The sequence below is a fragment of the Carcharhinus amblyrhynchos genome, chromosome 4 (genome assembly GCF_965287045.1).
Source record: "Carcharhinus amblyrhynchos chromosome 4, sCarAmb.v2.hapA, whole genome shotgun sequence".
Classification (NCBI taxonomy): domain Eukaryota; kingdom Metazoa; phylum Chordata; class Chondrichthyes; order Carcharhiniformes; family Carcharhinidae; genus Carcharhinus; species Carcharhinus amblyrhynchos.
The window spans coordinates 70,169,803-70,196,676 of NC_137327.1; the positions used below are offsets into that span (position 1 = coordinate 70,169,803).

At 45.4% G+C, this 26,874-nt stretch overlaps 1 pseudogene across 1 annotated transcript; it reads right to left on the reverse strand.

The window, feature by feature from the left end:
- Positions 1–314: 314 nt before the first annotated feature.
- On the reverse strand, positions 315–12,587 carry LOC145342619 (interferon-inducible GTPase 5-like; annotated as a pseudogene). Its single transcript, XR_013886581.1, has 2 exons — positions 12,499–12,587; positions 315–1,547 (listed from the first exon to the last, which is right to left on the reverse strand). The product of XR_013886581.1 is annotated as an interferon-inducible GTPase 5-like (transcript).
- Positions 12,588–26,874: the final 14,287 nt, after the last annotated feature.

Below are 26,874 nucleotides of genomic sequence, written 5' to 3' on the forward strand. Positions count from 1 at the left end.
TTATAAAATGATCCATGAATTGGAGATAGAGATTGGGGCAATCTGTTGACATTCAACTGAGACTGAAAGTAAAGCTTGCACCATGGGCAGTTGCCAAGCCAATCATCTTACCAGCAGAAATGAGAGTAACAAAAGGACAGGGGGGTTGGGAAACAGGGTTTACTGCAAGTTAAGACATGGGTAGCTGAGACTGCAGAGGCTCTTCTCTGAAATTGACGAAAAATATTGCTAAAAATGAAATCAGCAAAAACAGAACATGGCAGAATAAAATTCCTGTACGGTTAGACCTCTTTAACACATCAATTCCAGCTTTGACTTTCAGAATGAATATTTAGCATTGATCAATTTCATGAGTTTTAAAAACAGCCGTCACCACTCTCTGTGCATTCTCTGTGAGATCATCCAGTGCACCATGCAGCAGCTTGTAAGTCATAAGATATGATGAACGTGCTTGGAAGATTGGTCCGACAACTGGGATGAGGAAAAATGCAAGCTCAAGACCAAGTTTGCTAACAGCAGTGTAATCCCCATACACCTTTTCAATTATATCCTTAGTTTTTTTTTCAGCCAGGGGAGTTTTCACCACGGCTTTCAGTTCTTCCACAGGTTTCCCTGCCATGTTGGCCAATCTTTGAAGAGAGACATCATCCAGACCCAGACATTTACGGAAATGTGTTATTTCTTTAATCAGGATCCTAATGTCACAAGCAAGGGAGACTCCAGGAATCTGCAGTGCTCCCAGTGCTCATACTCCAGAAAGTATTGCTGCCATCCAGATTCCTTTCATTAGCTCTTTCTTTTTCTTCTCTACAATTTCCACATTTAGGTTTGGAAGGGACAGTACATACACCTCCTTTTTCATCATGGGAAGATCATCTTCAAAAGTTTTACTCAACAGATTAAAATCATACAGGTCCAGATCAAAGCTTGATATCAGGAAAACACAGGGAGATGGGATCCCTGCCTTGTCCAAATTGCTGATACAATCTTTCCTGATTTTTTCCCAGTTCTGCCACTTCATTAAAATTTCCTGCTTCCCCTTCTCACTGAATCAAGATCATTGTCAATTTTAGATCGAATGAAGTAGTGTTTCTTCCCCAGTCGTTTAATCTCTTTGGCAAGTTTTACATCATTTTCTCTAAATCGACAGGCAGAAATAATGATGAAGAAATCATATGTTTCAAATTTCATTTTCTTCAGGTATTTCTCCGCTGGGAATTTTGTCGTTCCAATTCCAGGCAGATCCCAGAAACAAACATTGGGCAGATGGGATGGTTGTATCCGGTTGGCTCCATTGTGGTTTCTGTGGTTCAGCTACTCCATCATCATCAGTCTGAAGCTCTCTCATTGCATTGATGAAGCTGGATTTCCCTGCACCTGATTCTCCTGTCACTGCGATGTTAAGCTCTGGATTGTCCAGCTCATCTAACTTTTTCTGTATCAGTGGTTTAATCTTTTCAATCCCACTCCTTTCAAAATCAGATTTCAATCTGGTGATCTCTTCCAGACTGAAGAACGAAGAACTTGAAGTCTGAGGCATCTGATTTCTAAAAGAAAACAATTTACGTCAGAAAACAGAGCAAAATAATTTGTATTGACGCAATACATTGTCACATTCCCATCGAGTTCACATTTAATTAATCACTGCAGAGCTGTAATCACTGTTGTATACGATCAGAATCTGTAATCTCATGGCCCAGCATTCCACATGACAATTTCCAGGATTGAAAGAGTGCAGCAAGGCACGTCAGGAGCAGCACCAGACATACATAAAAATGAGATGTCAACCTGTTTGATCTACAACACGGAACTACTTGTGTGTGACACAGCAAAAAAAAGCATGGAATAGATGAGGCTAAACAATCCCATGACCAACAATTCAGATCTGAGATCTGTTGTGCTACCAGTTGTGAATGGTGATGGAAAATTAAGTACCTAAATTGAGGATGAAGCTCCACAACCATCCCTCTTCTCAATTATGAAGGAGCAATTATGACGGAGACGTGGTTAAAGGAAGGGCAAGACAGGCAGCTAAATATTCCTGGGTATAAGTGTTTTAGGCATGACAGGGGAGGGTCGAAAAGAGGAGGGGGAGTGGCATTGTTAGTTAGGGAGCACATCACAGCAGTGCAGAGGGAGGATAACATAGAGGGGTTAGGAATTGAGCCGCTGATGTCGTCTATATAGATTTTAGTAAGGCGTTTGACAAAGTCCTTCATGGTAGGTTGGTAGAAAAGATTAAGGCTCATGGGATACAAGGCCAGGTATCTAGATGGGTTGAGAACTGGCTTGCTAAGAGGAGAGAGAGTAGTAGTGGAGGGGTCCTTTTCTAGCTGGAGATCTGTCACTAGTGGTGTGCCGCAGGGCTCAGTACTGGGACTTCTTCTCTTTGTAGTATATATAAATGACTTGGAAGAGGGAGTAAGTGGTGTGATCAGCAAATTTGCAGATGACACTAAAATGGCTGGATTGGCGGGCAGTGAGGAGCAGTGTCTGGCAATACAACGGGATATTGATAGGCTGGTATATTGGGCAGATGTATGGCAAATGGAGTTTAATCCGGATAAATGTGAGGTGATGCAATTTGTCTGAAATAATGTAGGGGGAGTTATATGATAAAGGGTAATCCTATAAAGAGTATAGAAACGCAGCGAGACCTGGGGGTGCAAGTGCACAAGTCTTTGAAGGTTGCAGTACAAGTGGAGAAAGTTGTGAAGAAAGCCTATGGTATGTTAGCTTTTACAGGAAGGGGTATAGAATATAAGAGCTGAAGTCCACTGTTGCAGTTGTATAGAACATTGGTTAGGCCGCTTTTGGAGTACTGCGTCCAGTTCTGGTCGCCTTACTACCGGAAGGACGTGGAGACTCTGGAGAGAGTGCAGAGGAGGTTTACCAGGATGTTGCCTGGTATGGAAGGACTGGGTTATGAGGAAAGATTGAGCAAATTGGGGCTGTTTTCCCTTGAAAGACAGCGACTGAGGGGGGATCTAATAGAGGTATATAAGATTATGAAGGGTATAGATACAGTAAACAGAGGTAAGCTATTTCCTACGTTAGAGACACTCAGTACGAGGGGCCATGGGCTTAAGGTGAGGGGGGAGAGGTATAACACAGATATTAGAGGGAGGTTTTTCACACAGAGGATAGTGGGGTATGGAATGCTCTGCCAGGCAAGGTGGTGGAGGCAGGCACGCTGGATTTGTTTAAGAGTAACTTAGACAGGCACATGAGTGGGTTGAAGATGGGAGGATATAGGAGATTGTTTTAAATAAGGTTCATTAGCATTGGGTCATCCCTGGTAATATAAAAGGATGTGGTATGATAACAATGTTTTTCTTTTAATTCAGATTTTAAGTCGGTCCGCCTTGTTGTCCAACGAGGGGCATACACGCGATGAGTCGTACTTGGTCTGCTCTTGAATGTTCGAGAGTGACCTAGTGCTTCATGTCGTTAGTGTGTGCTTAAACTGGGCAACACAACAGCTCAGTGACTATCACTGTTTGCTGTGCAGACACATGGATTTGGGCCAGTGTTTGTGGGAGTTTGCACATTCACCCCGTGCTTGCGTGGGTTTTCTCCGGGTGCTCCGGTTTCCTCCCACACCCCAAAGATGTGCTATTAGGCTGATTGGAGGGAATAAAATTGTCCCTAAATTACTTTCCCACAATGTGGAATGCCATAAACAAGAGATAAGGTTCATGGGTGGAGCGGGGTACTGATAATATTAAAATGGCAGCGCGGGCTCGTTGGGCCGAAGGGCCTGTTTCCTGGGCTGTTTTTGTTCTTTGTAGCCCAGCTTCTCGGTATAAAAGACAAGTATAAAACATTTACAACCATCTACATCCAGAAGACTCTCCTCACTTTCTCGGGCAGTCTCAGAGTGGTGCAGAGGATGATTGGAAGAGGGGATGGTAAGGTGCCCAGGTCGCCATGCGCTCCTTTCACTGTCAACACTTAGTTTCAGCTCACTCTTGGTAATGAGACTCGAGCTGTTCAGCTTCTTCCCAGATGCTTTTCCTTCACTTCAGACTGTTTTGGGCGAGGGATTCCCAGATGTCCGTGAGGATGGTGTAATTTCCAAGGAGGTTTTGAGAATGGCCTCAAAGTGTTTCCTCTGCCTTCCTGGGGCTCGCCTGCTGGGTCGAAGCTTCAGAAAGGGCAGGTATTTCGGGAATCTCGTTTCAGGCATGTGGACAATGTGGCAGAGCTGATTGAGCGGGATCACTTCTTCACTGTTGGCCCAAGTGAGAACACTGATATTAGTGCACCTACCCTGCCAATGGGTTTGCCGCATGGTGCACAGGCAATTGAGGCACCTGCCATACATGATCCACATTTCTGAGCCATGTTGGTGGGGGTATTATTACTGCTCTGAAGGCCATGTGTTTGGTATTGGTTTTGAGGTCTGATCTTCAATGCTCTCTTCCTCAGATGATCAAAGGCTGCACTGGAAAACTGAATACAGCATTAAACCTTGCCATTGATGACTACCCTTGTTGATAGGTGGCTCCAGGATCTGGAAAGTAGTCCATTTTGTTCAAGGCCTCATTGTGGATTTTGATAACCAGGGTGGCAGTGCTGTCTGTTAGGGGGCAGGTTAATAGAGATCCTTTGTCAGGATCACAGATGATTGTCATCGTGGAGCAGGCAGAGGATGGTGAAAAACCTTTGAGTGCAATCGAAACAGAGGAGGACACTTCATAATCCCTCACAGTTGACAATATCAAAGAACCTCATGAGGTCAAAAGAAGGCAAAGGACAAGGGTTGGTGCTGTTCCCTGCATTTCTCTCATCATTGCCACACAGTGAAGATCTTGTCCTTTTTGGCCCATATTGGGCATAATCCACATTGGAGGATCTGGGAGAAGGTGTTTAAGGTGAAGAAAATACGAGTGTCAAGTGAACGATAAATCTCTACTTCCTCTGGAGGGCCCCAGCATCATTCCAGTCTTCAGCCAATTTGATTCACTCCAGGTAATGTATGGTTTAGCCACAGGATATTATTAAACTCACATCCTGAACTCCAATGACCCAGTTCCTCAATGGATGTCAGACCTCCTAACCTCCAATTTTCAATGATGGCAGATAAGGATAATGGTACTGAAGACTTGCACCAAGATGGATCTTCTATTCTGGATTTTTGGTTGAAGATGATTGCAAATGCTTCAGTCTCTGCCCCAATTCATTGTTCAATTTACAAAATAATGGTTGGAATGAGAGTCCTTACAGGTTATCAAGTCTCAAAAAAAAAGGTATCGACAATGTGAGTGGAGAGAGCATTAAGCACAAGTTAAAGGGATGTTTGCTGCCTCCAGACAAGACAGTTAGTGAGATTTCCCATCCCAGGCAAATCATGGGGGTTACAGATGGCGTGACATGCACCCAAGATCCTGGTTGAGGCCATCCTCATGCGTGTGGAAATTGGCTGTCACTGCTCAGCGATGTCGTATGTCGTGAAGGCCAACTTGGAGAGCACTTACCCGAAGATTAGAGCCAAATGCACATGACTGCTGAAGCGTTCACCAACAGGAAGAGAACACTCTCTCACCTGGGTGATTGTCGAGTGGTGTTCACTCATCTGTTGTCACACTGTCTGCATGGTCTCCCCAGTGTACCATGCCTCAGGATATCCTTTCTGGCAGCGTATCAGGTAGACAACATTGGCCGAGTTGCAAGCGTATGTACCGTGTACCTGGTGGATGTGTTCTCATGTGAGATGATGACATCCATGTCAATGATACGACAGGTCTTGCAGAGGCTGCTGTGGCAGGGTTTTGTGGTGTCATGGTCACTATTCTCCCGAAGGCAGGGTAATTTACTAATGACAATAGTCTGTTTGAGGTTGTGCCATTGTTTGAAGGCAAGAAGTAGGGGTGCGGGGATGGCCTTGGCGAGATGTTCGTCTTCATCAATGACATGTTGAAGGCTCCGGAGAAGATGTCATAGAATGCAACCAATTCTGGAGAGTAGTCCATGGTGAGTCTGATAGTGGGGCGGAACTTGATGTCGTGGTATACTTGTTTCAGTGACTGTTCACTATGAGTCCAAAAGGAAGAAAATATCATAGGTGTATCTAGTGTATAGCATCAGTTGAAAGTCCTGTGCAGTGAAGAGATCTTGTTCAAACCTGTGCATGAAGATGTTGGCATATTGGGGTGCAAAATTGATCCCCATGGCTGTTCCGTGTGTCTGGATGTATAACTGGTTGTTGAAGGTGAAGACATTGTTGTCCAGGATGAAGCAGATGAATTGTAAAATTGCGTATGGAGACTGGCAGTTGTGAGCATTGAGTACTGAGGCAGTTGCAGCAATGCCATTGTCATGGGGAATGCTGGTGTAAAGTGCCAAGATATCTGTTGTGACCAGGAGTGCTCCTGGATCAATTGCTCCATGTGTGCTGAGCTTCTGTGGGAAGTCCATCGTGTTGCGACAAAAGCTGTTGAACCTGCCTCCATAAGAACATAAGAACATAAGAAATAGGAGCAGGAGTAGGCCATCTAGCCCTTCGAGCCTGCCCCGCCATTCAATAAGATCATGGCTGATCTGTTGTGGCTCAGTTCCACTTTCCCGCCCTCTCCCCATAACCCTTAATCCCCTCTCTTATCAAGAACCCATCAACCCGCTTCTTAAAAATATTTAGCGAGGCAGCCTCCACCACTTCAACGGGCAGAGAATTCCAGAGATTCACCACCCTTTGAGTGAAGAAGTTCCTCCTCAACTCCGTTCTAAACCGCCTCCCCTTTATCTTGAGGCTGTGCCCCCTAGTCCTACTGTCTTTTTTGAGCGGGAAGAGTCTCTCCACCTCTATCCTATCCATCCCATTCATCATCTTATACGTCTCAATGAGATCTCCCCTCATTCTTCTAAACTCTAACGAGTACAAGCCTAGTTTATTCAGCCTCTCCTCATAGCTCAACCCCCTCAACTCCGGTATCAGCCTAGTAAACCTCCTCTGCACTCCCTCCAGGGCCAAAATATCCTTGCGCAGGTGCGGCGCCCAAAACTGCACACAGTACTCCAGCTGCGGCCTCACCAATGCCCTATACAGCTGCAGCAAGACCTCCCTACTTTTATATTCAATCCCCCTCGCTATGAAGGCCAGCATCCCATTCGCCTTCCTGACCACCTGCTGCACCTGCAAGCTGGGTTTTTGCGACTCATGCACAAGGACCCCGAGGTCCCTCTGCACCGTCGCCTGCTGCAGTTTTTCGCCACGTAAGTAATAGTCCTTCCTACCATTCTTCCTACCAAAGTGGACCACCTCACACTTGCCAACATTAAATTCCATTTGCCATTTCCTGGCCCATTCGCCCAGCCTATCTAGATCCTTCTGCAGACTCTCCACACCCTCCGCACAATTTGCCTTTCCCCCAATCTTGGTGTCATCAGCAAATTTCGACACCCTGCACTCGGTTCCCTCCTCCAGATCATCTATATAAATGGTAAATAGCTGAGGCCCCAGCACCGACCCCTGGGGCACCCCACTAGTCACCAACCGCCAATCCGAATAGCACCCATTGACCCCCACTCTCTGCCTCCTATTTGACAACCAATCCTCTATCCACGCTAACACCCTACCCCCAACTCCATGTCCCCTGACCTTCTGCAATAACCTCTTGTGAGGTACCTTGTCAAACGCCTTCTGAAAATCCAGAAAGACCACATCCACCGGCTCTCCTCTATCCACTGCCCTAGACACATCCTCATAGAACTCCAGTAAATTTGTCAGACACGACTTCCCTTTAATGAAACCGTGTTGCGTCCGCCCTATCAAGCAATTCCCTTCAAGATGCCTCGCAATTTCCTCCTTAATGACGGATTCTAACATTTTACCTACCACAGACGTTAAACTAACCGGCCTATAATTCCCCGCCTTTTGCCTGGCACCCTTCTTAAACAACGGCGTAACATTAGCCGTTTTCCAATCTTCCGGCACTTCCCCGGAATCCAGCGACGTCTCCACCACCCACTCAAGCAATGTATTCCAGATCCTAACTGCTTTCTGTGCAAAAAACAGATTTTCCTCATGATGTCTTTGCTGTTTTTGCCAAGTAATTAGTGGACAGTGAAGAAAGTTATCTCCAATTGCAATGGGATATTGATCAATTGGGCCAGTGGGCTGAGAAATGGCAGATGGAGTTTGAATTTAGACAAATGCAAGGTGATGCATTTTGGTGGATTGAACCAGGACAGGATTTGCTCAGTTAATGGCGGAGCGTTGGGGTGATCAGAATTGTGCACAGTATTTGAAGTGTGGCCTTACCAATGTCTTGTACAACTTCAACAAGACATTCCAACTCCTGCATTCAATGTTTTGACCAATGAAACCAAGCACACCGAACGCCTTCTTCACCACTCTGTCCACCAGTGATCTAGGAGTACATGTTCATAGCTCCTTGAAAGTGGAATCACAGGTGGACAGAGTGGTGAAGAAGGCATTCGGTGTGCTTGGTTTCATCAGTCAGAACATTGAATACCGGAGTTGGAATGTCTTGTTGAAGTTGTACAAGACATTGGTAAGGCTACACTTGGAATACTGTGTGCAATTCTGGTCATCCTATTATAGAAAGGATATTATTAAACTAGAAAGAGTGCAGAAGAGATTTACTGGGATGCTACCAGGACTTGACGGATTGCATTATAAAGTGGCTGGAGAGACTGGGACTTTTTTCTCTGGAGCGTAGGAGGCTGAGGGTGATCTTATAGAGGTCTATAAAATAATGAGGGGTACAGATCAGCTAGATAATCAATATCTTTTCCAAAGTTAAGGGAGTCTAAAACTAGAGGGCATAGGTTGAAGGTGAGGGGAGAGATACAAAGGAGAGGGTGGTGAGTTTCTGGAGCAAGCTGCTAGAGGTAGTAGTAGAGATGGGTACAATTTTCTCTTTTAAAAAGCATTTAGATAGTTGCATGCGTATGATGTGTATAGAGGGCAATGGGCCAAATGCAGGCAATTGGGATTAGCTTCGGGTTTTTTTTTTGAAAAAAAGGGCAGCATGGACAAGTTGGGCCAAAGGGCCTGTTTCCATGCTGTAAACCTCTGACTTTATGATAGGAATCTCTGGATTACTACCTGAGCCATGTGCAAGTCAGCAGAAGATAAAAGACTTGGAAAATGAATGTGGCTCAAAGACACATGTGGTTACAGTTGAGGGGAACTGTCACCAGTACTAGGGAATATGGAAGCTGTATTGTTGGTACAGTCTATACCTGAACAGTGCAGAGATAAGTGTTTTTGTGAATCAACACTTAAGCAAGCAGGGAGGGCTTTAAACGATCAAACAAGACTAGATCTTACAAAGATAGCAAAAAGACAAAACTAAAAGCTCTGTATTTGGATGCACATAGAATTCATAACAAAGTAAATAATATAGTGAAAATGCATTTAAATCATATTCCCACTTGGTCTCCTCTGCTCCAAGAACAACCAGCCCAGTTTATCCAATCTCTCCTCATAAATAAGACTCTTCAGCTCAGACAACATCCTGGTGAATATCTACCCTCATCAACCCTCCTACATTCAAGTCTCAATCATTTATATAAACCACAAACAGCAAGGTTTGAACACTGATCCCTTCAAGACACCACAGGTCAAAGTCTTCAAACCCAAAAATAAAGCCCCTTGACCATCATGCACTGTTTTTTTCTACTTAGCCAATTCTGGATCCAATTTGCCCAATTTCCTTGGTTCCCTTGGGCTCTTACCTTCGCCATCAGTTTCCAGTGTCGGAACTTAGCAAAACCCTTGCTGAAGTCTAAGTCAACCATGTCAAATGCATTGCTGTCATCTGCACACCTGGTCACCTCTTCAAATAAATTCAATTCAGTTGGTCAGACATAATTAATTAATTAAACCATGCTGACTGTTCTTGATTTATCCATGCCTCACCAAATGCAGATTAATTCTGTTTATCAGAATTGCTTCCAATCATTCTCAAAGACCTTGCAACATACCCAATGGTTGCAGGGCTTGCTGCTTTGCCCTCTGGAGGAGCTTCTATTCTTGTTGGTGGGGGGATACTGGATTGAGGCCGGATTTATGGAGTACCGTGGTGGTTGATAGTGCTAGTTCAGATATCTGCAGTATGTGATGCTAATTTCTGACATAATGAGCACTGTCGAGGCTACTGCACAGCGATTTGACTGTTTGTCGTGGCCGTGTGTGGTTTGGACCCTGACCATTTGAGCAGTTTCTAATGGGCAGTGTGTGCTAGGATTTGAGCATAATTTCTCTTTCCCTTTCCTCACCTCTTCATAATGGTACATCAGTTTCCACTTTTTGTTGTAAGAAGGCCTTGGCAATAGGGATTGTGGTCCTGTGCCTAGAGGACAGTCACAGTGCTGATGAGGGTAGAGCCTGTCTTGGCACATTTCACAGTCTGAGTAGTGAGTGCAGCATAGAAATCTCGTTGGTCTTAGGTTTATTACTCAAGTTGGTGCTTGGCTGCCAGGCCATTGGAGTATGAGTAGCGGGGCTGCTCATAATGTACTCAAAGTCCCATGAGTGTGCAAACTTCCTAAACTCATTGGAGAGTAACTGGTGAGCTTTATCCATCATTATCTTCTGAGACATGTTGTGTATAGCAATGTGTCTGTTGAGCTTGATGAAGACTGTGTTGCTCTTCACATTTGACAGGTAATGATTTTGAACCATCCAAAGAATAAGTCAACTGGGATCAAGTGTTGTTTATCATTCTATTTGAAGATATTTGCCATTGTGAGTTACCGTGGATGGTCTGGGACCTCAGAGGTGCAGTGGTTCCTTGGTTTGATGCAGTTTGAGAGAGATCCATGGTGCTCCCCTGGAGACTTCCCTCTCCATGTCCACATACATGGAGAGCCAATATAAAAATTCCTTTACCCTATATTGAGTTGCCTCCACCCTGAGTGCTTGGTGGAGCTGCAGAGATGTGGGAGTGCCGAATCGCCGGCCACTCGGTATCAATCCATCCTGTACAGTTTGCTCCTCTCTCAGAGAAGAATAGGTGGAACTCATGGGAAGCTCCTTTGAAGACTTGGGCCAGCCTTTCACAATGACCGCATGGAACTGTCTGCATGTGAGATGCTCCTTTAGGACATCTTTTAGCGCTTCTATTCAACAAGATGGAAGTACCTAAATGGTCATGATATCAATTGCCTCCACATGATCTGTCTGGTCAATGGTAGATAAGAAGGTTCTGGAAAGAGCATCAGCCAAGTACAATTTCTTACTGCATTTGTAGACAATGCTGAGATCGTAGTGTTGTAGCCCTACCACCATAATTCCCTACAGTGCAGAAGGTAGCCATTCAGCCCATTAAACCCATCAAACTTGCATTGACAACAATCCCACCTAGGCCCTATCCCTGTAACCCCACATATTTACCCTGCTAATCCCTCTGACACTAAGGGGCAATTTAGCAGTACCAATCCACCAATCCCGCACATCTTTGGACTGTAGGAAAGAAACCCACGTAGACACAGGAAGAACGTGTGAACTGCATATAGACAGTGACCTGAGGTGGAACTGATCCCAGGTGCTAACCACTGTGTAGATGTGTAGGCAGTGTAAAGAGAATTTCTTTTAGAATAACTATGAGTGGCTGATGATCAGTTTTGACATTTACAAGATGACCATAAAGTGATGGAATTTCTGACAGGCGAAGACTCGAGCAAGGAGTTTCTTCTCGACCTGAGCATAACTAGTCTCACTGTCAGTGAGGGCTCTTAAAACAAAGGCTATTGGTCAGTCTTTTTGATACCAAGTCCATGCTGGGAGGTGTCTGTGGATAGGAATACAAATGCTCAAATATCAAAACATTGCAGTACTCGGTAGATTGAGAACGTCCCTGTTTCAGTTTGTTGAATATAGCTGTACGGTGCTCCTGCCAACACCAATCGACATTCTGGTGGAGGAGCTGATGAAGTATCCAGTGATCTCACTGTAAGAGGGAATTAACTTAAATAATTCATCATCCCAAGGAAGCACTGTAAAGCGTACGTGTCAATTGGGATGGCAATTGTCATTGTCCTGTCTGAATCTAGATTCACACTATCGGATGTGAATTAGTGACTCATGGAGAGAACCTGTTTGGCTCTGAATCTGCATTTCATAGAGTTTGGCTTCAGCAGTCTGATCCTGAATCTGTCGAGGACGAGGCAAAGATGGGCAATATGTTCCTGTATTGTACATCCCCAATCCAGGATGTCATTAACAATGATTTCACAGGGTTGTCCTGCGCTGTTGAGATTCTATGATCAACAAACACCAAAAAAAAACTCCCATAGTTTCTCAGCATTAATGCAACCTAATGATTTCACTTTCTCCTATACACATTTTGACACTGATGTCCATCTGCCATTGATATTCCCATTAACCTCATTTGCCTCTGTCATTCTGCATCTTTCCGCTCCCAATCAAATTTTATGTCAAACTGGAGTCTTCTGGGTGAATCAATATCTAAAATTAAGTAATAAACTGGGTGGATATTATTATTTTGATCTATTTATTGTTCTTACCTGCAATGTTTCTCTGTGAAAAATCTCTGCTACAGACACGTCCACACCTCAATCCTGTGACAGTCATACAGTTTCAGTGGTGGAGCTACAGTGGGAAGAGAAAGAGAAAAATTCTGTTTAAAATATGGCTTCACAGCCTTGTTAAAGGATTAGATTGCATTGACTGGCCAATGAGACTTCAATGAAGAACTGCCTCACTTGTTTTCAGGCAGAATGCTGTCAGACAGGTTAGCATTCACTAAAATGCACCTGCTCATTAACTCATTTATTTCCTTGTTCCACTTTACGATATAGTCCTGGCAAATAGTGCTTATAACTCAGCTTTGTATTTCCTGCTGCATTACTTTATCGAGAGAATGAGAAAGATTAGGATGGTTTTAAATTGTTTTGTACTTCAGTTGCACAATTTCAAAGAACAGGGGGCTCATCCACAATGGCCTGACTAAAATTTATCCTTCAATCAGTGTCACTAAAACAGATGAATTAATTGAGCATTATCACTGCTTGTTTCTGGGATCTTTCTAAGTGCAAGCACATGGTTGCCGTTTATCCTTACATTATAACAATAATTACAGCTTAAACTCTTTATTGCTTTGGGACATCCTCAGCGAACAGATCATTTTGTCAAAAGAACAGATGCATCATGATCCAAAGGCATGATATAGTGATCCCATGGTGGCCAGATTAGAGACCAGGGAAGGTATAAAATGAAAAAAGGGATCGCACTGGACCAGTTTCACAATGTTATTCCACTGTTGTCCCTGATCCATATCAAGCTGTCCTGATAGCACAGCCTTACAATGAACAACAGCAAGTAGGTAACTAATGCTATCAAAAAGCCAATTGACAGCAATTTGGGGTTTTTAAATTATTGTCTAGAGTGTGAGCTTTTTTGAAATGTTATTCCTTTCTCAGAGTTATAAAGCCAATGCGCAGAACGGACAGGGCAAACCTTTAATACATTGCCTTTCTTGCTCCAAAAAAATTCAAATTTAAATTGAATCCAATTCATAGTCCCCACAAGAGAGAGACGTATCAAATACAAGTAGCTGACAAGAGCAGGCATTACACTTGATCTCGAGTTTGACTCCAAGTATTGAGAGCTTTTTGGCAGTTGTGCGGTTGTGAGATTGGGATCCACTGTTTGCAACTTTACTGCACAGAAGTGAGACTGAGTATGTGTGAAGGCAGAGCAGAGGATGAGGCTAAAGTGAAGACTGTTAGTGGAAGGTTAACTCCTGTGTCCACTGCAGAAACTTCAGGCAGAACTAGGTGCTTGAAAGATTCATCACCCTAAAGTTTCATTTGCCAATTGGGTCTCAATGTTCAGAGTTTGAATCCTCCAAATGAGGAGGAAAGTGATGGAGAGATGGGGATTCAGCAATATGGAAGTGACTGTGCTCCAGTGATGGGTCTCCAGTGATTTGAGGAAATGATCCACATAGGGCAAGAGTGCGCTGGTATTCATCTCAAAATGTCTACCATCAGAGGTTGAATTTCATGGCGATGACCCAGCGGGTGCTCCGGTTTCCTCCCACAATCCAAAGTTTAGGTGAATTGGCCATGCTAATTCTCCCTCAATGTACGCGGACAGGCGCTGGAGTGTGACAACTAGGGACTGAGAAAAAGAGGGTAGTTAATTTCAGGGCAATGGCTGGATGGGCAAAAGCAGGATTAGGTTATTGAGTTGGATGATCAGCCGTGATCATAATGAATGGCAGAGCAGGCTTGTAGGGCCGAATGGCCTCCTCCTGCTCCTATCTTCTATGTTTCTATTTTCTCAAGTAGATGGCATGATTGCATTCGTGAGGTCATCAAGTCTCCATCAGGGCAGCCAAATTCCTTTGTAAACAGGAAAAGATAATGGTTGGAATGTGAGTCTTGACTGACAGGCATTCCCAAATGATGCTTCAAAGCAAAGGTCAACAATTGTCATAACAAAACATCTATTCTGAGTTAAGACCCTGTAAGTGTGGTAGAAAGGTCAAATGGTATATTTAAAATGGTAGTGCAGCAGAGTGTACGCTGGTGTATAAACAACAGCAGGATGTTACAAATGTATATGTGAGCACAGTAAGTAGTCTCACAACACCAGGTTAAAATATAACAGGTTTATTTGGTAGCATGAGCTTTCGGAGCATTGTCCCTTCATCGGGTGAGTGAAGAGATTGGTTCACAAACAGGGCATATATAGACACAAACTCAATTACAAGATAATGGTTGGAATGTGTGTCTTATCACGTAATCAAGTCTTTACAGGTGCAGACAATGTGAGTGGAGAGAGGGTTAAGCACAGGTTAAAGAGGTGTGAATCGTCTCCAGCCAGGACAGTTAGTGAGATTTTGCAAGCCCAGGCAAGTGGTGGGCATTACAGATAGTGTCACATGAACCCAAGATCCCAGTTGTGGCCGTCCTCGTGTGTGGAAGTTTGCATGAGGACAGCACGGGCACCTTGACAGTACCAGCACTTAGAATTGTGAGTCTAGGGGCGATCAGTGGGGGTGAGGGGTTCGGCTGCCACTCTGCATGGGGATCGGTCTGGGCTGGAGGGAGGGCAGCAATTGGGGCAGACTGGTGGGGCGTTGGTCTGCTGGGGAGGGCTGCCTCCGGCGAGGGAGGGATCTGTCATGGTGAGGAGTGCAGAAGCGGGTGGTGGACTGTTTTTCGGGGTGCTCTGGAATGTGGAGGGGTGGGTCAGGAATGGCCTGGGAATTGTTGTGGGGCTGTGATTGGGCCGTGGGGGGTGGAGGGGCAGCACTGCGGGTGTTGAATGAGGTAAATCATTTGTGGCAAGAAACCTGGCAATCCTTGCAACTCATTACACCCTACCCTGGCATTCAATCACCTGGCCAGTTCCATAACTCTCTCTGAAGAGATTTTGCTCTTAATAAGTAACTTCTTTTGTATGATTGGGCTGTTTATCCCACAGACCATCCTGGCTCTTAGATTGCCAAATGAAATTTGTGTCTCTTCATAATGATTGAGGGATGGGATTAAAATGATTTTTCACGAGCTCCACAATATAGTCAAAGACTTTGGGCGAGATCGTACCGTCATTTGGTAAGGAAGGATAAGAGGTGAAAAATTGGGTCTGCACCCGATTTCTTAACTTTCACACATTTAACATGTCATTAGTGAGCCTGAGCCACAATAGTCTGGGCTCACTTCCCTTTGTCCCCTTGCCGGTTGAGGTCCTTACTAATGAGGACCACGGACGCTCTGCATCAATGGTGACCAGATGTGATGGCGTCGCCAGTAGGGATCAGAGGCCATTGAAGCCTTCCGGGAGGTCAGGGCAGGGCCAGGCAGTGGGAATGGGAGGTGGTTTACTGGCCAGGCAACGATCAGGAACAATCAACTGGGGCCATGATTGTGGGGAAGGCAATGTTCGGGATGGTGATCAGGGCAGTCGATTGGCTGGGGCAGCGATTTGGTGGTTGGAGGGGTTTGACCTGCTGGAGCAGCGATCTGGTGAGGGAGTGATATTTCACACAGCAATCGGGGGGAGAGGTCGATTGGCTGGGGCGGGGAACTGAAGGGGGGGTGGGGCAATGTCTGGGCGGGGTGACAGATCTCCCCATACAAAGTATAGTGAGAGATTGGGCCATCTGTGCAATGGCTCCCTACAGCTCAGCATTTGGCCTCATGGGCTCCACCCAACCCACTACTGCCCAGATTCACATTATGGCCTCTGCATTGCACACATTGCCACAAATTACCATGACTTACCCCTCAGACATAGTGTTACACTTAGGGTGGAATTTTCTCAAAAATATTCTTTGTGATGGAGCATCCGCCTATGTTAAACACTAAATCTGTGGGCCACAGACAGTAAGCAAAATAATCTCCATCTTTTCTTCAACTGTTATTTTATTTGCTACAAAGAAGTAACACAGCCTTTCTATATAATGTTCCCAACTGTCCACTTTGGGGTCAAGTGGCTCGACCTTTCCAATCAAAGTCATTGTCCGATGTGAATGCACCTTATTACTTCATATTTTTGATGCTCAAAACTCTTCCCTCTCTAACTGCACACTGCAATTCCCTATAATTTACAAAGTTTTTCATATCACCAATGTGATGGATTGGGGTGAGTCAATTTGGTTTGAATAAACAAAGGGTTCATTGCCAACAATAAATAATGATATATACTAAAAAGTCAGACTGAAGTATCTATGCAACTGAACAACTCTCCTCCCAGGCTCTAACTGCGGGGCTTTCCTCGACCCTGGGTAGTACCCTCTTCCTGATTGTCAAAGCTGGAAGCTGAACCAATCCAGAGGGTCCAGCCTGATTGCATGGCCCTCAGGTAACACTCTCTTTCAGGGCCATGCTACCACCGCTCAATATAAAAGCCCAGCCTAATGTTGTCTGATCATTCCTAATTTTTGTCCTCTCTGCCAATAATTGAGCCAAAGTTTGACATTTTTCTGGATGAAATTCATGTGATGGGTTAGGGTATTGCGATCCTTGCTGAAATATTAACGACTAGGATAAAAGCACATTACTCTGGATACTTTTTCTTAAGTTTATTTATTAGTGTCACACATAGGCTTACATTAACACTGCAATGAAGTTATTGTAAAAATCCCCTAGTTGCCACACTCAGGCAGACTGCAGACTCCGGACATACAGTGACCCAAGCCGGGACTGAAACCCAGGTCCCTGGTGCTGTGAGGCAGCAATGCTCACCACTGAGCCACCATAATTCCCTGATACTAGAATCTGAAACAAAAACAGAAAATGCTGGAAAATTTCAACAGGTCTGACAGCTGCTGTAGAGATAGAACAGAGCTTACATTTCAAGTCTGGATGACCCTTTGTCAGAGCTGAGGAACTCCAGGTTGAATATTTCCCGTCAACCACCACCCTCTGTCTTCTATCCGCTAGCCAATTCCTGATCCAAACTGCTAAATCACCCTCAATCCCATGCATCTGCATTTTCTGCAATAGCCTACCATGGGGAACCTTATCAAACACTTTGCTAAAATCCATATACACCACGTCAACTGCCTTACCCTTATCCACCTCTTTGGTCACCTTTTCAAAAAACTCGATAAGGTTTGTGAGGCACGACCTACCCTTCACAACACCGTGTTGACTATCCCTAATCAATTTATTTCCCTCTAGATGATTATAAATCCTATCCCTTATAATTCTTTCCAAGACTTTGCCCACAAAAGAAGTAAGGTTCACTGGTCTATAATTCTCAGGATGGTCTCTACTCCCCTTCTTGAACAAGGGGACAACATTTGCTATCCTCCAGTCTTCCAGCACTATACCTGAAGCCAATGATGACATGAAGGTCAAAGCCAAAGGCTCTGCAATCTCCTCCCTAGCCTCCCAGAGAATCCGAGGGTAAATCCCATCCGGCCCAGGGGACTTATCTATTTTCACACTCTCAAGAATTGCCAACACCTCCTCCTTATGTACCTCAATCCTGTAAAAGACAGGAAACTATTCCCCCAAGGTCAGAGATTTCTGTTGTCGGACCCTTGCCCTCTCCGATTCCACGGTGGGCGAGGTGGTAGAGTTCCGGCGATTGTGTTGGGACCTCCAAGGGATCCCATGGTGCATCTGGTGGGGTACATCTGGTCTACAGCAATCTGCAGATCAGAAAATCTAGGTTGATCAATCTATTTTCGGAACTCAAACCAGTGCAAAGCATTTCCACCTGATGTGAGTCTATCCGAGTTGAAATTCCAGAGTTCCTACCATGTTGAACTTTCTGGAAATTAGAATGAGAAAAAATCAAATTGAATGTTAATTTTTAAACAGAATTCAGTGTTGCAGTGAATTTCTACAGTAATTTATTTTTCAGATAAATATCCTTGGAAAGGTATTGCTCAATTGTTGGAGTTTTCCACTGCTCTTTTGTGAGTTTGTGCTGGATGAAGTGGGAGAATCTTGATGTGAGTTCACACTGATTATTTCAATGTTGCTGCCCTGGGCATTGTTTGAAAACAGAAGACCCTGTGTAATGTTCAGTGCTGTGTCAATCACTTCCTTTTCTCACTCTGTCATCTCCTTGTTGATAGTGCACATTTAGGGCGAATTCTCCCATGATCCCGTCAGTGGTTCAATGGTGAGCAAACAGGGGAGAATTCAGCAGGAGTGCAAAAATCGATTCTGAGTCAATGTGACTTTCCGAAGGGTTCTTCCACTGATGCCCATCATAACGGATCAGAAGACCCCCAGGAAACTGGCACAAAACCCATTTATATCCTGCCCATGGATGAAGCTGGGACTAGAATCCTCCACCACACCAAATTCTCCATGATGCCAGCAAGAAAATACACTGATCCAAAACACATCTGAAACAAAGTGGCATGTAGATGTTGGGACTCACCTGCCCTGGGCTACATCCGGAATTTGGGATAGATCCTGCAGGTCAAAAGATAGGATCCATAGAATGCTAACAGTGTGGAAGGAGGCCTTTCAGCCCTTCAAGGCTGCATCAGCTCTCAAAGTAGCATCTTACCCAGGCCCCACCTCCCTGCCCTGTGCATTTATCATGGCCAATACCCCAAATCTACACATCTTCAGGCACAATTCAGCATCTCCAATCCACTTAACCTCCACATCTTTGGAGTGTGTGAGGAAATCAGAGCACCCGGAGAAAACCCACGCAGACATGAGGAGAACATGAACATTCCACACAGACAGTGACCGAAGCCAGAAATCGAATACAGATCCCTAGTGCTGTGAGGCAGCAGTGCTAACCACTAAGCCAGTGTGTCACCCACATGTTATAAAGGTTCTCTGAGCATTTCAATACCTTGTGTTCACTTTGACATTCAAAGAAAAAGAGGAATATGCAGAGCTATCGAAGGATCAATGAAGCTGAAGTTTGGAGAGGTATTTTTGGATGTGGTGTGTATGTGGTGCCTGAATATCTGACAATCTCTCACCATGCTTTTGTTGTATTCTTACCATTTCTGACAACATACCCCTGGGAGCCAGCATTTTAAACACTGGTGTAATAGAAAAACAACAGATGAGTGGAGCAGGATTTGGGAGTGGCTCTCTGCGCACACCGGCAGCTCCAGGTTTCCCTTTAACCTCATACATTGCTATCAACTCAACTTTGTGTTTGCTCTGAGCCATTGAATTTGAATTGTATGCTGCAAACCTCTCCAGTAAGACTGGAACAATGTAAATAAATATGATGTTTCTGAGCAATCGATTTGGCTGAAATAAAGTGGAATTGTTTGTCTCATTGAAGTGTGTTGTGTTACTGAACAGGTTGGGAACCACTGGTCCAGGTTTTGTGAAGTATTTGTGATTTGCTAACTTCACATCCCGAGGGAATGCTTCCCACTTCCTGTTATGTTGCAGGAAGCTCATTTCACATATTAATCTGCCTTTGAATCTCTGCCAGTTTCAATTCTGAGTTTCGTTTTACCAGAAACACTTTGCAGTTGGCAAACTTACAAATACATGTTGGTGGAGTTTGCATTTCAAGCATGTTGTTGTTCGTCCAACGTCATCGATGAGGACCTCGACACCATTAGTCATTTTGAGGCTGGTTGCAGGATGTCCGAAGATGACTGATCAGGCCAATTTGGGCATGGAGTGTCCTGGCGCATATTGGACAGACTTGTGTAGACACTGTAGTTGTTGCGCTGGTGGCTCTGGACACGCGCAGCACGTGCTTAGGTTGTGCTTCAGCAATGCACCTTGCTTCGTAAGCTTGACAGCCTTTGTGGATGAGGCAGCGCCAGGTAGGGTGGTTTTGTACCAGCATTTCCCAGGTGGTCGTGTCTATGTCAAGTGACTTCAGGGAGGCCTTGAGTGTGTCTTTGTAACGTTTCTTCTGCCCTCCATGCGTGTGTCTTCCAGCAGAGAGTTCCCCAGAAAGGAGTTGCTTGGGTATGCGCTCGTCTGACTTACAAGACCTGCCCACCGGGTCTGCACTCTCATCAGCAGTGTGCAGACTGATGGTAGACTTGCTCTAGAAAGTGTCTGGTACTTTGTCTAGCCATCTGATGCTTAATAATCTGCGAGGACAAGTCATGTGGAAATGATTGAGCTGTCTTGCATGTCTTCAACACACAGTCCACGTTTCACAGGCATACAGGAGGGTCGTGAGTACCACGGCGCTGTAGACCTTCAGTTTTGTTGCTGGGCTGATTCCTTGACATTCCCATACAGTGGAATGCAGTCAACTGAAAGCAGAACTTGCCTTTGCTATTCTGCAGTTAACATCTTGGAGAGGGTGTTGCCAAGATAAATGAACTGGTCCACTGTCTGTAGTTTCTGCCCTTTGATTGTGATTGTGGGTTCTGTGTACGGTGCATGAGGAGCAGGCTGGTGCATAACTTCAGTCTTTTTAAATGTTGATGGTGAGCCCAAAGTTGTCACAAGCCATGGAAAATTTGTCCATACTGACTTGCATTTCTAGCTCTGAGCCAGTATACAGGGCGCAGTCATCGGCAAAGAGGAAATCTCTCTGGAGGGATTGATTGTGGACAAGTCCCCAGGACCAGATGGAATGCATCCAAGGGTTCTGAAAGAAATGGCAGAGGTGATAGTGGATGCCTTGATGATTATTTTCCAAACCTCACTGGATTCCGGGGAAGTGCCGGAAGATTGCAAAGCGGCTAATGTTACGCCGTTGATTAAGAAGGGTGGCAGGCAAAAGGCAGGGAATTATAGGCCGGTTAGTTTAATGTCTGTTATAGGTAAATTGCTCGAATCCATGATCAAGGAGAAAATAGCGAGGCATCTTGAGGAGAGTTGTTTGATAGAGCAGACGCAGCACGGTTTCGTTAAGGGGAAGTTGTGTCTGACGAATTTATTGGAGTTCTATGAGGATGTGTCTAGGGTGGATAGAGGAGAGCCGGTAGATGTGGTGTTTCTTGATTTTCAGAAGGCATTAGATAAGGTGCCGCACGAGAGGTTATTACAGAAGGTTAGGGGGCATGGCGTTGGGAGTAGGGTGTTAGCATGGATAGGGGATTGGCTGTCCAATAGGAGGCAGAGAGTGGGGGTCAATGGGTGCTATTCGGATTGGCGGTTGGTGACTAGTGGAGTGCCACAGGGGTCGGTGCTGGGGCCTCAGCTATTTACCATTTATATAGATGATCTGGAGGAGGGAACCAAGTGTATGGTGTCGAAATTTGCTGATGACACCAAGATTGGGGGAAGGGCAAATTGTGCGGAGGGTGTGGAAAGTCTGCAGAAGGATCTAGATAGGCTGGGCGAATGGGCCAGGAACTGGCAAATGGAATTTAATGTTGGCAAGTGTGAAGTTGTCCACTTTGGTAGGAATAATGGTAGGAAGGACTATTACTTACATGGCGAAAAACTGCAGCATGCAACGGTGCAGAGGGACCTCGGGGTCCTTGTGCATGAGTCGCAAAAACCCAGCCTGCAGGTGCAGCAGGTGGTCAGGAAGACAAATGGGATGCTGGCCTTCATAGCGAGGGGGATTGAATATAAAAGTAGGGAGGTCTTGCTGCAACTGTACAGGGCATTGGTGAGGCCACAGCTGGAGTACTGTGTGCAGTTTTGGTCGCCGCACTTACGCAAGGATATTTTGGCCTTGGAGGGAGTGCAGAGGAGGTTTACTAGGCTGATACTGGAGTTGAGGGGGTTGAACTATGAGAAGAGGCTGAATAAACTAGGCTTGTACTCATTAGAATTTAGAAGAATGAGGGGAGATCTCATTGAGACACACACCATGATGAATGGGATGAATAGGATAGAGGTGGAGAGGCTCTTCCCGCTCAGAAAGGACAGTAGGACTAGAGGGCACAGCCTCAAGATAAGAGGGGGGGGGGGCAGTTTAGAACGGATTTGAGGAGGAACTTCTTCACTCAAAGGGTGGTGAATCTCTGGAATTCCCTGCCCGTTGAAGTGGTGGAGGCTGCCTCGCTGAATATATTTAAGACGCGGGTGGATAGGTTTTTGATGGGCAAGGGGATTAAGGGTTATGGGGAGAGGGCGGGAAAGTGGAACTGAGCCATGACAGATCAGCCATGATCTTATTGAATGGCGGGGCAGGCTCGAAGGGCTAGATGGCCCACTCCTGCTCGTATTTCTTATGTTCTTATGTTCTCTCAGAACAGTCTCCTTCACTTTGGTAATAGCTTGAAGTCTCGTCAAGTTGAAGAACTTCACATCCATTCCGTACTTGAGGCTGATTCCAGCAACACTGTCCTGGAAGGCATCATTCAGCATGGCAGTAAACATCATGCTGAACAGTGTGGGTGTGAGCGCACAGCCCTGTTTGATGCCATTGGTGACTGGGAATGCCTCAGCGGATTCTTCGCTGTCCAGTACTCTGGCCATCATGCCATGATGGAACTGGCGTACCATCTGAATGAATTTGGGAGAGCAGCCGAACTTTGACATGATCCTCCACAGGCCTTGTCGGCTGACAGTGTCGTAGGCTTTCGCGAGGTCCACAAAGGTTGTGTACAGCTCACGATTCTGCTCCTGACACTTCTCCTGAAGTTGGCACGCAGCGAAAATCATGTCAATAGTCCTGTGGCATTTGCGGGAGCCACACTGTGACTCTGGAAGCAGGCCCAGCTCCAGATGAATGACCAGATGATTTAGCAGGACTCTTGTGAGGGTTTTTCCTGTGATGGAGAGCAGCAAGATTCCTCGGTGGTTGTCGCATACTTGCCGATTGCCCTTCCTCTTGTAGAGGTGTACGATGGAAGCATCTTTAAGTTCCTGAGGAATGGATCCTTGCTTCCAAAAGGACTGGAACAACTCGATGAGCTTCTCGATAAGTGCAGGACCAGCAGCTTTGTAGATCTCTGCGGGTGTGGCATCTGCCCCTGGGGCTTTGCCACCGGATAGCTGGCTGACAGCTTTCACCACTTCGTGGGGAATCCTGTCTATTGCCTCATTGTTAATAGATGACGGTCGGTTGAGGACGGCTTCAAAGTGTTCAGCCCATTTCTGCAAGATCTGAGCCCTCTCTGTAATAAGAGTTGTACCATCTGTACTCTGGAGGGGGGAGCTCCCGAGAGATTGAGAGTGTTGAGGACTTCGTAGAACCATTTCAAGTTGTTTCTGCCAGCATATCTCTGTATTTCATGTGCCTTGGAGCTCAGCCAGGCATCCTGCATTTTACACTGTTTATTCTGGACTGGATTCGAGCACTGGTAAAAGCATTTTTCTTGGCTGGTGATTCTGACAGGCCCGATGAAGATGGTGCTTTTCAAAAAGTAGAGCCTGTATCTCCTCATCATTCTTATCAAACCAATCATGCTTGCAGGTGGAGGGCCCGAGTGTCTTCAGCGCAGATGTATGGATAGCATCCCTGAAGCGTTCCCAGTCGTCCTCAGCGCTGCCCGCGAGGTGTAGGTCAGCAAGCTTGATTTCTAAGTCTTCAGCCAGTGCCGAAGCTATGCTGGGGTTCTTTAGCTTGGCCGCATTGATTCTTTTCATAACCTTGCTTCCTTGTGGTCACCTTTTGGGTCTGATGCGGAGCCTCATTTTAGAGACAATGAGCCTGTGATCTGTCCAGCAGTCAGCACCACACATGGCCTTGGTCACTCTGACATCCTGCCTATCTTTTCTGCTGGATTCTCTCTTGTTGGATTTGTTACGTACTGGACAAAAATGTTCCCCTGAATGGACCTTAAGAAATTTGCTCCCTCCAGTACCTTTCACACTAAAACTATCCCAGTTAATACTGAGGTAGTTAAAATCCCTTGCAATTCCTACCCTTCTTTTTTTTCCATTTCTCAGAGATTTGCCTCCATATTTCGTTCTCTGTTGCCTCCAACTGTTTGGGAATCTATCGTACTTTCCCAGCAATGTCCCTGTGCCTTTTTTGTGGCAGTGGCCATCAAAGGTATACCATCACACACATACTAAACTCCTGAAGGCATCACAACCATTCACACTGAATCAGCAGAAGATGTTGAGTGCTTTGTTGACCTAAACATTGAACTAAAGCTGCTTCCCATTTTAGGAGATATATTTAATGAAAGGTCAACACTGCAGCCCTGGTGGATTGGTGCGGTCGCAATGAACATTTACTGTGGTGAATGAGGTAACAGTAAAGGGCATTGCTTTGTCCTGGGTAATGTCTAGCTTCTGAATGTTGATGGAGATGCACCCATCCATTCAAGTGGAGAGTATTCCAGCACTCTTCTTACTTATGCCTTTACGCGGTAGATAAGCTTTGAGAAATGAGTTTGTCATCTCAAGATTCCCAGCCTTTACCCCACTCCAAAGCCTGGCTAATAGGCTAAAGGCCAATAAGACCTCTGGACTTGATGGGTTGCATTCTAGCATATTAAGGGAAGTAGCTACAGAGATAGTGGACAGCAGTAAAGTCCTAGAGGATTGGAAAACTGCAAATGCAACATCTTCAAAAGGGGATGGAGGTAATAAAACAGTTACCTATAGGTCAGTTAGCTTCATATCTCTCATTGGGAAGGCATTAAGGATGGAATTTTACAAGATTTTTTCTAAATGTCTGAAAATGGGAGAGCTCCAGATCTATTTTTTGGGCAAGTTTTCACTCTGTCTTTGAAAAGATGGGCTAGTCAGTTTCTAGCCAGAGAGGTAGTGGGTGGGGCTGAATTCACCAGACAACCTGTAGAGGGAGGTATTATGCATGTGCAGACCACTGATGCTCCACATTCGCGTTTGCAGTCATGGGGACGGAGAGATAAAGAGAGAGCTGTCAAGCCCCTGGTACTGCAGACAGCCTCAACTTGCACCCTCCCCTTGCAATTGCAAGGGCCCGCAACCCAAGATGCAACCCTGGCCTGCCCCTTCTGCCCAGGCCAATCGCGGCCCCCCTACTCCCCCACCGAATGTAGGCAGAGTGGCAGTGGGTCCCCTTTCCCCCCATTGGCCCCACCCCATTTGTCCACCCCCATTGGCCCATCCACACAGTCCCCAACCCCATCACTGGCCCCGTCCTCTGACACATACCCTACTGGTCCCAACCCTTGCCTGGTGGATGGTGCCAAGGTGCCCTGTGGGCATTGCCCAGGTGCCAGACTGGCAGTACCAAGGTGCTGCCCAAAGGGCTCCACTGCCTTGCCCTCAGTCTCCCTGGGGGCTTCAATGGCCTACGGTTCCATCAGTGAGACCAACTGCTCCCCATTCATGCAGAGCAGATGTCTTCCTCGCCGGAGAGAACCTCTCCTGACGAGACCATAAAGGCAAGCCAGTCCAGACAATTGAGTGCCGGCTTTGCTAAGCAGATGTAAAACAGTATTTACATAAATTAAATTAATTAATCAACCTCTCGCCCTTTTCAGCGTAATCCTGATTTCTTGGCTCTTGCACAATTTTACCGGCTCGCTCTGCCCATCAATGGGTAGGGCGAGCCGATAGAATTCCATCGGAAATGTCCATTATAAGGGATGTAATAGTCAAACATTTGGAAATATATGATATAACCAGGCAGAGTCAGCATGGCTTTATGAAGGGTAAATCATGCCTGACAAATATATCAGAATTCTTTGAGGAGGTAATGATCAAGATCGATAAAGTCCAATCAACAGCTGTAATATCGCAGGATTTCTAAAACTTCTTCAATCAGGTACTGCACAAAAGGCCACTTAACAAGATAAGAACCTACGGTGTTTGGGGTAGTATATTAACATGGATAGAAGATTGGCTGACTGTTCGTAGACATTGGGATTTTCTGTGCAATTTGCGGCATGTTTTGCAGCACTGGCGATGACCAGCCATTGGCCAGTGAAGGATTTTCTGGTTCCATCATTGTCAACAGGGTTTTCCTTTGAATGCACCCCTTGCTGCCGAGAAACCTACAGCTAGAGTGTGCTGTGGGTGAGACTGGGAGATTCCACTGGCATGAAAATTTTAGCCAGAGCATCGGGATAATATGGACATTTTCAGGATGCAACTAGTGGAGTGGCACAGGAATCTGTGCTGGGATCACTAATTTTACAAAATATGTTCATGACTTGAATGAGGAAAGAGAATCTACTATTGCCAAGTTTGCAGAAGATACAAAATAGGTGAAAAGTCAAATGGTAAGGATGATACAGTCTGCAGAAGATGAGACAGGTTAGGTGATGGGCAAAAAATTGACAGGTGGAGTATTGTGTAAGAAAGTGTGAAGTTTTGCACTTTGGTAGAAAGAATAAAGGAGCTGAATATTATGTAAATGGCACCAGAGTACATCATTTCAGAGTAAGGGGGTCACCCATTTAAGGCAGAGATAAGGAGGAACTTATTCTCTCAGAGGACAGTGAATCTGTGGAATTCAGTGGGTTGTAGAGGCTGGGTCATTAAGTATGTTGAAGGTTGTGATAGTCAAATGTTTAATCAGTATAGGAAATCATGGGATAAGGCTGGAAAGTGGAATTGAGGAATATCACATCAAATCAGTCATGATCTCATTGAATAGTGCAGCAGACTGGA